Source organism: Bubalus kerabau, chromosome 15 (genome assembly GCF_029407905.1).
Source record: "Bubalus kerabau isolate K-KA32 ecotype Philippines breed swamp buffalo chromosome 15, PCC_UOA_SB_1v2, whole genome shotgun sequence".
NCBI classification, from domain to species: Eukaryota; Metazoa; Chordata; class Mammalia; order Artiodactyla; family Bovidae; genus Bubalus; species Bubalus kerabau.
Window position 1 is genome coordinate 76936065 of NC_073638.1, and position 13260 is coordinate 76949324.

The window sequence follows — 13260 nt, forward strand, 5'->3', positions numbered from 1 at the left end:
CAGCAATGCATGAAGACCCAGTGCAACCAAAAATAAAAATAAATTTTAAAATAATTAAAAAAAAAAAAGAAGAAGCAGCAAGCCACTAGGTCCAGTCCATCCATGAGGAGAGGAGAATACACACAGAAGGAGTGGCAGGACTCGGGGGTCACTGGGGAGCCTCTTTGAAGCTGCTTCCCACAAGCTGGCAGACCTTTGCAGGTTCTGGAGACAACGTGTTCTACACGGGAGGACACTGTTCTGACCCAATTACTTGATGACAAGGAAGACTGTCAGCTTGCAGTGGGGCCCAGCGCAAGAACGGGCTCTGCAGCAGGTACAGGCTGCGATGCAATTGCCTCCGTGGTATATGAGGCCTCTATGGTGCGAAAGACACTGTATGCAGTTTGTGACAAACTCCAAGAGGAATCACACCCTAGACCCCTGGAGTTCTGGACACAGGCCATGTCATCTATAATAGAGAACTGTACATCCCATTCAAAAAACAGCAACCAGTGTCGTACTGAGCTCTGGGAAACACAGAGCATCTGATTATGGGACATTAAGTGATCTTCCAGCCAGAGCTGCCCATCACAAGACCCACCCAGTCATAGAGTCCCATGGCCTGAGAGCGCTCCATCATCAGATAGAGGTGGTGTATCCAGATGCACTGTCCAGAACAGAGAAGGTGTGGTGGGTACCAGAACCAGTGGAGACGTAGCAAGTGGGGAGGGGGCACCCGGGAGAAAAGTCTCTGTTCTCTGTATGTTGAGGGTGGCAGCCATGAATCTCCCTTTAATCTACCAGCACCACTCCCCATTCCATCATAATTGTCTAATAACCTTGCCATTCATCTAAAACATGAGAGGGCTTCCCTGGTGGCTCAGACAGTAAAGCATCTCCCTGCAATGTGGGAGACCTGGATTCAATCCCTGGGTGGGGGAGATTCCCAGTATTCTTGCCTGGAGAATTCCACAGACAGAGGAGCCTGGAGGGCTATACAGTCCATGGGGTCACAAAGAATCAAACACGACTGAGTGACAAACACTTAAAATATGAGAAGTGCGGACTGAGAGTGACACTGAAGCCCAGCTTTCACAGAGCTTGTTTGGCAAAGCAAAAATTGTTTTCCAAGTTGGGTCCCAATCTTCCTGCCTGGATAACTCCAGCCATGGGGTTAAGACACCCTGAGTCTTCTTGTTTTCTCCTTCCCAAGTCCTTGAGGAGTATCTCAAAGTCCCCTTCCACCCACATTCCCCTCAACCTGACCCTTCATTTTCTTAAGAGCTTCACCGAGTCCCACATCCATCCAGGCTGTGAGGTCCCAGGGGAGAAGGCAGCAGGCTGGCCCACACTGACCCAGGGTCCGAGAAGAGCAGCACAGTGCATTCACTCACCCCAGCTCAACTTGACGGAAAAGGGCTCCAGTCTTGCTGCAGGAGGCCGATCTTCGCATAATTCTTCCCTACTCCAGGCAGCAGTCTTTGGTTGCAAGCAACAGAAACAAACTTTGGCAGACTTAAAGCAAGGGGATATATTGCGAGAATGGGGCCATTCACAGAATCAAGAGACAGCTGAGAAGGAGGCTGGAAGAGTTGGGAACAAAGACAGCCATGACATCCTGGAACAGGAGCGAATTAACCAGCTTGTTAGAGGACTGCTTCATGCACAATGTTATCTGTCCTTCAGCCATTTTGGTTAAGAGCTCAAGTCCTTGAATCTGACTGGCTTGGCTTGAGCAAAACGCCCTCTCCTTTGCCACCTGATCGACAACCGAACTGAGACTGCAACCACTGGGGTAGAAGCAATTGTCCAAAACAGAAATTGGGGCTCTTGCCAAAATAAGGGAGCAGAATGTTGGGCAGCCAAAAACCACATGTGTTCAAAACACCCCCAACCTCTCCCCAGTTACACAGTCTACTTGTGTACCAAGATTCCGGGTGCTGTGTGTGAAAAGCTGGCAGAGCTCTAAACTAAAGCGAGTAATAGGCAGGATTGAAATCCATGGAAGGAAGCTCAATTTGAGGAGAATTCGGGCTTTTTGGATCAGAAGATCCATATTCCAGTCCTAGCACTGCTGTTAATTGAGACCTCTGTTTATTCATCTAAGCTGTGGAGTGAGCAGTGATCTATCCGGTCGGTCATCATAAGCATCAAAATAGACAATGTGCTTGAAGGCATTTGGAAGGCTGTTAAACATGCAAACCTGAGGGGCTGTTATTGGTCATTTGGGTTTTTCTAATTTACTTTGCAGATCGCAGCATATCTACTCCTTAACCCGAGATTGCGTTTGGCCAGAAGCAAGCAGTTCTGACCTTAGCTGGCAGACAGGCTGCAGTGGAGCGAGATGAAGGAGAGAGAGCTCTGCAGGTAATGCAGTGGGCAGTCTTATTTCAGCCTATTTTGCAATGCAATGATCTTGAGGAAATATTAGGATGCAGTTCATAGAGAGTCCTCACTAACTCAGAAAAATCAACTCCAGCGAGAGCCAAGAAATAGAAAACTGCCAGAGTGTAGGAAATAGCCATTTGGAAGAACGCATCAGATATTCAATATTCAACACAGTGGCAATGGAGTACAGTCGTTCAAAACACGAGCTTTGAGTCATGAAGCCCTGAGTTTGAACCCATCCTTTGCCTCATCTATGTGAGTACAGTAATAACCCATTAAACAAATGTTTATTGAGGACTTATTATACGCCAGGTATTCTCTGAGGCACTGATAAAACAACAGTGAGCAATACACATGACAAACCCCTGCTGCCCTCACAGGCTTCACATTCTAGTGCGAGAAGCAAGCAAACAAACAACCAAAAAAGGGGGAAATATGTGGTGTGTTAGGCAGGGATAATGGGCTTCCCTTTATCACTTAGATGGCAAAGAATCTGCCTGTGATGCGGGAGACCTGGGTTATGCAGGAGACCTGGGTTCGATCCCTGGGTCAGCAAGATCCCCTGGAGAAGGGCACAACAAGCCACTCCAGGATTCTTGCCTGGAGAATCCCATGGACAGACGAGCCTGGTGGGGTCATGGGGTCGCAGAGTCAGACACAGCTGAGCGACTAACACTTGCACTTTCAGATAGTGATAAATGCTGTGGAAAAATAAATCAGAGAAGGAAGTCAGTGGGGTGATGGGGGAAGAGTTACTATAATCCATAGGGTGGTTAGGTGGTAACGCCATGGTGACCCTTGATGTGATAGTGACATTCTAGCCAAGCGTTGAGAGGGGCAGACAGTGCCAGGCAGGGGTCTGGGGGAATCCGAGCGGAGGGAACAGCGGGGGCAGTGGTCTGCCGGTGAGAGCACTCTTGGGAAGTTCAAGGAACATGAACGGGGCAGCCAGGATGGCTGGAGGGGACCCTGTAGCTGGAGAAAAGACGGAGATGAGGTCAGAGTGCTGGCGACAGGGCAGACGCCTGGGGCCCGGTCGGTCCAGGACTTTGGCCTTTACTCTGAAGGAGATGGGGAACCACAGGAAGGTTTTGAGCAGGAAAGTAACACAATCTAATCTATACTTTAAAGTGTCATTTGAGCCACTATGTTTAAGTGAGGACAGAAGAGGAAAACCAGTTAGGAAGCTGTAGCAAAAATCCAGGTGAGGGGCTTCCCTGGTGGCTCAGCCTGTCAATGCAGGAGACAGGGGTTTGACCCCTGATTCAGGAAGATCCCACATGTCGTGGAGCAACTAAGCCCCTGTGCCTCAACTATTGAGCCTGTGCTCTGGAGCCTGGGAGCCGCAACTACTGAGCCCACGTGCCATAACGAGTGACGCCCCTGTGCCCCAGAGGCCGTGCTCTGCAATGAGAGAAGCCCCGCACACCACAAGCAGAGTGTAGCCCCGCTTGCCGCAACCAGAGAAAAGCCCACACAGCAATGAAGACCCAATGCAACCAAATATAAATAAATAATTTTTTTTTTAATCCAGGTGAGACTTCTAGTTTCTGGTCTAGCTGTAAGGAGCTTGGGAGTTATCATTCCATCCTAACAAGTAAAAATCTGAAAAACACAGACCTTCTTAGATTCATCAGAGAAGTGAGCTCTCAAGGCAAACTGCTGCCCGCACAAGTCTGGACAGCCAGCCAGAACAATGCTTCGGGTCACCACTTAGAGCAGAGATCACAAGCAGGAACCTCCAAGGGAAGCAGCGCTGGGGCAGGAAACCCTGAACAGTCACTGACAAATGCTGGGGGCTCAGTGTGCGCAAGCCCAGAGCTTAAAACTCTGGGGAGGGGGCACCCAGTCAAGGAGAGGTGCCTACAGTTTTGTGAGTTTTATCTCCAGGGACTCAACCACATTCCCTTGGTGAATATTGCAGAAAAACCCTTCCAGCTTTTGGTGTGGTTTAAGGAAAAGGAACCGTTTTGAAATATACTGAGCATTCTGCTCCTCTTAATGAGGCTTGCCCTCTAGAGAAGTTATTTTACCAGAGTTTAAACTACTGAGGAGCATAATACTAGAGATCATACTAGAGCATACTCAACATGGAGAAAGGGAAACACCCAACTCCAGCCCTCTCTAATTATCCTTTCCCATTTAAGGGGGAACAATGGGGGAAGAGGCTGAGAAGAATTTGTGAAATTCACAGTCCAGGGATACAGACCCATTAAAGACTCAGACCTCATCATGAGACTATAGAATGCTTTCTTTCCCCAACACCTTACCCTATATCACTAAAGGCCTATTTACTGCAGTTCCTTTTACCCAATACATCATGTCCTGCTAACAAGAAAAAACTTCAAGACTATCAAATAGCAAAAAAAAAAAAAAAAAAAAATACACTTGCCTTGAAGAGACAGAACACACATCAAAACCAGACTCAGAGATGGCAGAGATGGTGGAATTATCAGGCTGGAAATTTAAGACAACTATGATTAATATGCTAAGGGTTCTAATGGATGAAGTAGATACTGTGCAAGAACAGATGACTAATGTAAACAGATGGTGGTTACAAGAATGAGTCAGAAAAAAACACCCAGAGATCAAAAACACTGTAACAGAAATGAAGATTGCCAATAGTGCATTGACTACATGAAAGCCTTTGACTGTGTGAATCACAACAAACTGTGGAAAATTCTTAGAGATGGGAACACCAAACCACCTTACCTGTCTCCTGAGAAACCTGTATGCAACTCAAGAAGCAACGGTTAGAACCCTACATGGAAAAACCGCCTGGTTCAAAATTGGGAAAGCAGTATGACAAGGCTGTCTATTGTCATCCTGTTTATTTAAATTATATGTAGAGTACATCAGGCAAAATGCTGGGCTGGATGAATCACAAGCTGGAATCAAGATTGCCAGGAGAAATATCAACAACCTCAGATATGCAGGTGACACCACCCTTATGGCAGAAAGCGAAGAGGAAATAAAGAGCCTCTTGATGAAGCTGAAAGAGGAGAGTGAAAAAGCTGGCTTAAAACTTAACATTCAAAAAACAAAGACCATGGTATCAGGTCCCATCACTTCATGGCAAATAGATGGGTAAACAATGGAAACAGTGAGAAACTTTATTCTTTGGGGCTCCAAAATCACTGCAGATGGTGACTGCAGCCACAAAATTAAAAGACTCTTGCTCTTTGAAAGAAAAGCTATGATAAACCTAGACAGCATGTTAAAAAGCAGACACATTACTTTGCTGACAAAGGTCTGTGCAGTCAAAGCTATGGTTTTTTTCAGTAGTCATGTATGGATGTGAGAGCTGGACCATAAAGAAGGCTGAACGCCAAAGAATTGATGCTTTTGAGCTGTGGTGTGGGAGAAGACTCTTGAGGGTCCCTTGGACTGCAAGGAGATCAAACCAGTCAATCCTAAAGGAAATCAAACCTGAGTATTCATTGGAAGGACTGATGCTGAAGCTGAAGTTTTAATACTTTGGCCATGAAGAGCCATGGATGCAAAGAGCCGACTCATTAGAAAAGAGCCTGGTGCTGGGAAAGTTTGAGGGCAGGAGAAGAAGTGGGAGGACGAGATGGTTGGATGGCATCACTGACTCAGTGGACATGAGTTTGAGCAAGCTCTGGGAGATGGTGAGGAACAGGGAAGCCTGGGATGCTGCTGTCCATGGGATCGCGAAGAGTCGGACATGACTGAGCGACTGAACAACAACAATCAACAGGAGAGGGCTTCCTAGGTGGCTTGGCCGTAGAGAATCCACCTGCCAATGCAGAAGACACAGGTTGGATCCCTGGTTAGGGAATATCCATCCCTTGGAGGAGGAAATGGCGACCCGCCCCAGTATTCTTGCCTGGAAAATCTCATGGACAGAGGAACCTGGCGGGCTACAATCCACAGGGTCACAAAGAGGCAGACACAACTGAGCACACACACAAACAATAGGGAAAAATCAACCAAACCAAAAGCTGGTTCTTTGAAAAGAGATATAAAATTGATACACCTTCACCAGGCCACATGAAAAAGAAAGAGGACACAAATTACTAAGATCAGAAAAGAGACAACGTTATGACAGATCCCATGGACATTGAGAGAATAATCAAGGAACAGTATGAACAACCCTATGCTCACAAATGTGATAACCTAGATGAAATGACCCAATTATTTGAAAGGCACAATCTGCCAAAAGTCTTACAAAAATAAGTAGACAATCTGAATAGACCTACGTATATTAAAGAAATTGAATCAATAATTAATAGCCCTCCAAAACAGAAAGTACTAAGCCCAGATGGGTTCACTGGTAAATTCTACTAAAACTTTAAGGACAAAATTATGCCAAACCTATACAGTCTCTTTTAGAGTATAGAAGCAGAGGGAATATGGCCCAATTTATTCTATGAGGCTAGAATTAGCATTACCCTGATATCAAAACTAGATAAAGACATTACAAGAAAACTACATACCAATATATCTCTCATGAACATAGATGCAAAAATCCTCAACAAAATATTAGCAAATCTAATCCAACAATATATAAAAAGAATTATACACCATGACCAAGAGGGATTCACTGAAAGTATGTGAGGCTGGTTCAACATTTGAAAATCAGTTAATGTAATCCATTACATGAACAAGCCAAAGAAGAAAAATCACATAACCATTTCAATAGATGAGGTGAAAGTATTTGACACAATGAAATACTCATTCATTACATAAAAAAAAAAACTCTCAGCAAACTAGAAATAGAGGGGAACTTCCTCAACTTGGAAAGAACATCTGTAAAAAATTATACTTAATATTATACATAAATGGTAAGAAACTGGATGCTTTCCCACTAAAATCAGGAACAAGGAAAGGACGTTCCTTCTCACCACTCCTTTTCAACATCATCTTGGAAGCCCTAACCTGCAGTAAGACAAGAAAAGGAAATAAAAGGTACACAGATTGGGAAGGAAGAAATAAAACTCTCTTTGTTCGTACATGACATGATTGTCTATAAAGAGAATCTGAAAGATTCAACAACAGCAACAAAAGACTCCTGGGATTAATAAGGGATTATAGCAAGTTTGCAGGATACAAGGCTAATATATAAAAGTCGACTCCTTTCCAGTATATTAGCAATGAACAAGTAAAATTTGAAATTAAAAATACAATACCATTTATGTTAGCACCACAGAAAATGAAATACTTAGGTATAAACCTAATACGATATGAATAAGATTTATATGATATACATATATGAGAACAGATGGAGAGACAAGAAATAGACCAACATAAATGTCGTCAACTGATCTTTGACAAAGAAGCAAAGGCAATACCGTGGAGAAAAGATAGTCTTAAAAAAAAATAATGCTGGTACAACTGGACATTCACATGCAAAAAAATCTAGAAATAGACCTTGTACCTTTCACAAAAATTATCTCAAAATGGATCATAAGTAGTTTAGGACATTTGAAAAAATGAACCATTTCTCTACATGTACAAAGTGTGAAACTATAGAACTAGAAGATAACAAAGGAGAAAACTTAGATCTAGATCATAGGCTTTGGCAATGACTTTTTAGCTACAGCACCAAAGGCGTGATCATGAAATAATTGCTAAGTTAGACTGCAGTAAAATTAAAAGCTTCTTCTCTGTGAAAGACTCTGTGAAGAGTATGAGAAGTCATGTCCTGTGGAGAACATATCTGCAAAACATATATCTGATAAAGACAGTTATCCAAAATATACTAACAGCTCTTAAAACTCTTTAAGAATAAGACGCTGAACAACCAGATTAAAAAACAGACCAAAGACTTCGGCAGACATCTCCCCAAAGAAGATACACATAAAGGGCAAAGAGCACATGGGAAAAGTATCCACGTTACAAGTCATTAAAGACATAAAAAGTCATTACTCATTAAAACAGTAATGAGATTCCACTGCACAGCTATTAGAATGGCCAAACCAGAATACTGATGATAGCAGATGCTGCTGAGGCTGTGAAACAACAGAAACGCCCCTTCACTGCTGGTGGGAATGCAAAGTGGTACAACCGCTCTGGAGGACAGCTTGGTGGTTTCTTAAAAAGCTAAGCAGGGACTTACCTGGTGATCCAGTGGCTAAGGCTCCATGCTCCCAATGCATCTGGATCCATCTCTACTCAGGGAACTAGATTCCACATGCCACAACTGAAAGACACCACGTGCCACAATAAAGATCAAAGATCCTGCATGCTGCAACTAAGACCCAGAGCAGCCAAATAAATAAATATTTTATAGAAGCTAAACATGCTCTTAACATATGGTCCAATAATCACGGTCCTTGGTATTTACCCAAAGGAGGTGGAAACATCTACACAAAAACCTGCATGCAGATGCTTAGAGCAGCTTTATCCAAAATTGCCCAAACTTGGAAACAACCAAGATATTCGTCAGTAGGTGAGTGGATAAACAGTGATATTAGTACATCCAGGTAATGGAATATTATTTAGCACTTAAAAGATATGATCTACCAAGCCTTGAAAAGACATGAAGGAAATTTATATGAATTATTACAAAGTGAAAGAAGCCAATTTGAAAGGGCTACATACTATATGATTCCAAATATACGAATTCTGGAAAAAGTAAAACTAGGGAGAAAATACAAAGATCAGTGGTTGCCAGGAGTTGGAGGAGGCAGGGATGAATAGGCAGTGCACAGAGGGTTTATTTTTTTAGGGCAGTGAAATTATACAGTATGATACCCTTATGGGATACATGTCATTAAGCATGTGTGCATGCTAAGTCTCTTCAGTCTTGTCCCACTCTGCAACACTATGGACTGTAGCCCACCAGTCTAGTCTGTCCATGGGATTCTCCAGGCAAGAATAGTGGAGTGGATTGCCATGCCCTCCTCCAGGGGATCTTCTAGACCCAGGAATAGAACCCATGTCTCTTGTGTCTCCTGCATTGGCAGGTGAGTTCTTTACTGCTAGCACCACCTGGGAAGCCCTTTACATTTGTCAAAACCTACAGAATATACACCACCAAGGGTGAACTCTAATATAAACTATCGATTTGGGATGATAATCATATATCAGTATAGCTTCACTGATTGTAACAAATGTACCCCTCTGGTGAGGGATGTTGATAATGGCGGAGGTTGGAAAGGGTAGAGGATATAGGGGTCCCTCTGAACCTTCCATTCAATTTTGCAGTAAACGTTGGTGGTAATTTAGTCACTAAACTGTGTCCGACTCTTTTTGACCCTGTGAACTATAGCTTACCAGGCTCCTCTGTCCACAGGATTTCCCAGACAAGAATACTGAAGTGCGTCACCATTTCCTTCTCCAGGGGATCTTCCTGACCCAGGGATCAAACTCAGGTCTCCTGCACTGCAGGCGGATTCTTTACTGACCGATCCATCAGGGAAGCCCCTTTTTAAAATGCTCTAAAAAAATCAAGTCTATTTTTTTTTTTAAAAAGTAAGAATTGATGGTGGTTTGCCAAGAGTAGCAGCTATAGAAGTGGAGAAGTGGTTGGATTATGGATTTATTTTCAAGAAGAGCCAACAGAATTGCCAGTGGATGGGATGTGGAGTATGAGGACAAGTGAAGATTCAGCCCGCATCCTAGATGACATGTGACAGAGGCTGCGCGCAGTGCAGAGGAAAACAGAGAAAGGGGAAGACTAGAGACCTCCTCAAGACAAGGAGAGACAAAAGGGAGCATTTCATGCACAGATGGGCTCAATAAAGGACAGAAATGGTACGGACCTAACAGAAGCAGAAGATATCAAGAAGAGGTGGCAAGAATACACAGAACTGTATGAAAAAGATCTTCATGACCCAGACAACCACAATGCTGTGACCACTCACCTAGAACCAGACATCCTGGAATGCAAAGTCAAGTGGGCCTTAGGAATCATCACTACAACCAAGGCTAGTGGAGGTGAAGGAATTACAGTGGAGCTATTTCAAACCCTGAAAGATGATGCTGTGAAAGTGCTGCACTCAATATGAGAGCAAATTTGGAAAACTCAGCAGTGGCCACAGGACTGGCAAAGGTCAGTTTTCATTCCAATCCCAAAGAAAACCAATGCCAAAGAAGGCTCAAACTGCCACACAATTGCACTCATCTAACATACTAGTAAAGTAATGCTCAAAATTCTCCAGGTCAGGCTTCAACAGTACATGAACCGTGAACTTCCAGATGTTCAAGCTAGATTTAGAAAAGGCAGAGGAACCAGAGATCAAATTGCCAACATCTGTTGGATCATTGAAAAAGCAAGAGAGTTCCAGAAATAAATAAATAATAAATAAATAAAGTTCATAGTCAATAAAGTTCTGCTTTATTGACTATGCCAAAGCCTTTGACTGTGTGGGTCACAACAAACTGTGGAAAATTCTTAAAGAGATGGGAATACCAGACCACCTGACATGCCTCCTGAGAAATGTCTATGCATGTCAAGAAGCAACAGTTAGAACTAGACATGGAACAACAGACTGGTTCCAAATCAGGAAAGGAGTCCATCAAGGCTGTATATTGTCACCCTGCTTATTTAACTTATATGCAGAGTACATCATGAGGAACACTGGGCTGTTGGAAACACAAGCTGGAATCAAGATTGCAAGGAGAAATATCAATAACCTCAAATATGTAGATGACACCACCCTTATGGCAGAAAGCAAAGAAGATCTAAAGAGTCTCTTGATGAAAGTTAAACAGGAGAGTGAAGATGCTGGCCTAAAACTCCACATTCAGAAAACTAAGATCATGGCATCTGGTCCCATCATTTCATGGCAAATAGATGGGGAAACAATGGAAACAGTGACAGACTTTTGAGGGGGGGGGCTCCAAAATCACTGCAGATGGTGACTGCAGCCATAAAATTAAAAGATGCTTGCTCCTTGGAAGGAAAGTTATGACCAACCTAGACAGCATATTAAAAAGCAGAGACATTACTTTGCCAACAAAGGTCAGTCTAGTCAAAGCTATGGTTTTTCCAGTAGTCATGTATGGATGTAAGAGTTGGACTATCAAGAGAGCTGAGCACCAAAGAATTGATGCTTTTGAACTGTGGTGTTGGAGAAGACTCTTGAGAGTCCCTTGGCCTGCAAGGAGATCCAACCAGTCCATCCTAAAGGAAATCAGTCCTGAATATTCATTGGAAGGACTGATGCTGAAGCTCCAATACTTTGGCCACTTAATGCGAAGAACTGACTCACTGGAAAAGACCCTGATGCTGGGAAAGATTGAAGGTGGAAGGAGAAGGGGACGACTGAGGATGAGACGGTTGGATTGCATCACCGACTCAATGGACATGAGTTTGAATGAACTCCAGGAGTTGGTGATGGACAGGGAGGCCTGGCATGCTGCACTCCTTGGAGTCACAAAGAGCTGGACACGACTGAGCGACTGAACTGAACTGAACTGCACACAATGCCAAGCACACATTAGATGTTTAGCAAATACCAAAATCCCAGAAAATTTTGGAAGAGATTACGGTCTTCAGCAAGGTAATATTTTAGCTAGATAACTCATGGGGTGGGGTTTAGGACACAGAAGAAAATCGAAAGAACAGGGTGACCAAACGCTATTGTGTGAGTCGTTCAGTCGTGTCCGATTCTTTGTGACCCCATGGACTGCCACAGCCCACCAGGTTTCTCTGTCCATGGAATTTTCCAGGCAAGAATACTGGAGTAGGTTGTCATTCCCTTCTCCAGGAGATCTTCCCGACCCAGGGATAGAACCTAGGAATCCTGCACTGCAGGCCATTTCTTTATGAACTGAGCCACCAGGGAAGCCAGGCTCTAGTCAACTCTAATAACTCAATGTTTTCCTGTGGTCAGTAACTTAGTTCTAGAAATAGGAGATAAATGGAGTAGGAACAGAGAAAAACAAGAATGATTCATCCCAGGACCAGTACATAACAATAACTTCAAAATAAATAACAGGGATGTGATGTACAGCACAGGAAGCATAGTCAATAATATTGTAATAACTTTGTATAGTGTGAATCTATAAAAATATCAAATCACTATGTTGTATACCTGAAACTAATATAATATTGTAAGACAACTACCCTTTGGTTTAAAAAAAAAGAAAGAAAAATAAAGTACTGTCAGACTTCAAAAAAATGATAATGCCAAAGGTAACACTTACTAGGAATCACAGTGGCAATATTAGCTAAACACGTGGAATGTTATATTTTTGGGAGCCTGTGCTAAGCCAGTCTCTTCACTGAAGTGCATTTAGCTTGAGGTAAATGAGGAGTCATTTATGCTAAGGTGTGGGGGAAAAAGCAAAAGGGTTAGTTCTCCAAACATTGTCAATTTCCAAAGGATACACTCTAGTTTAGTTGGAATGTATTTATCATTTTTTTAACCCCTACTGTACATTAAGCGCATATATTTTTCTAGTGCTGAAATCAGCCCAGCTGATTTCAAGGTATATACTATTGTATCCATTTTACAGATGGGAAGAGTACGGCTTATAGAAGGTGATCACTAGCTAAGGAGTCATGAAGCTGGATTCAAACCCAAGGCTATGCATCTCCAAAGCTCATGCTCAGCCCACGATGCCTCACTTAAGTTTTGTTAACAATGACCCACCTTCGCTGAGCACTTACCTCAAGCCAGGCCCCAGTGTTTCACAGCTATTAATATGGACTATTATCATCCCCATTTTAAAAATGAAGAAATTGAGGCCTAGAGAAGTTAAGAAGCTCACTGTAGACCCCTCAGCTGGTAAGTCAGATAGTGTGGTTGTAAGTTGTAAGGTCCATCCCTTTATGTCTTTATAAAAGTACTTTTAAAAAATACAGTAGTAATATATATTCATGGTAACAACTTTAGAAAATACGACTAAGAAAAAAGAAAAAAAAATCACTATAATCCTACCATTCTGAGATAACCATGATTATCATTTTAGTAG

At 43.0% G+C, this 13260-nt stretch overlaps 1 long non-coding RNA gene across 2 annotated transcripts in view; it reads right to left on the reverse strand.

Annotated features, from left to right (window-relative positions):
- LOC129628404 (uncharacterized) overlaps positions 1-13260 on the reverse strand; it is a 44258-nt gene that overhangs the window by 16344 nt on the left and 14654 nt on the right. Inside the window, exon 2 of one of the 2 annotated variants that reach the window (XR_008702814.1) lies at positions 8453-8536. This is a non-coding gene — a long non-coding RNA (uncharacterized LOC129628404). Of the gene's footprint in view, positions 1-8452; positions 9156-13260 lie in introns of those variants that run through there. The other variant, XR_008702813.1, reaches the window with a different exon arrangement.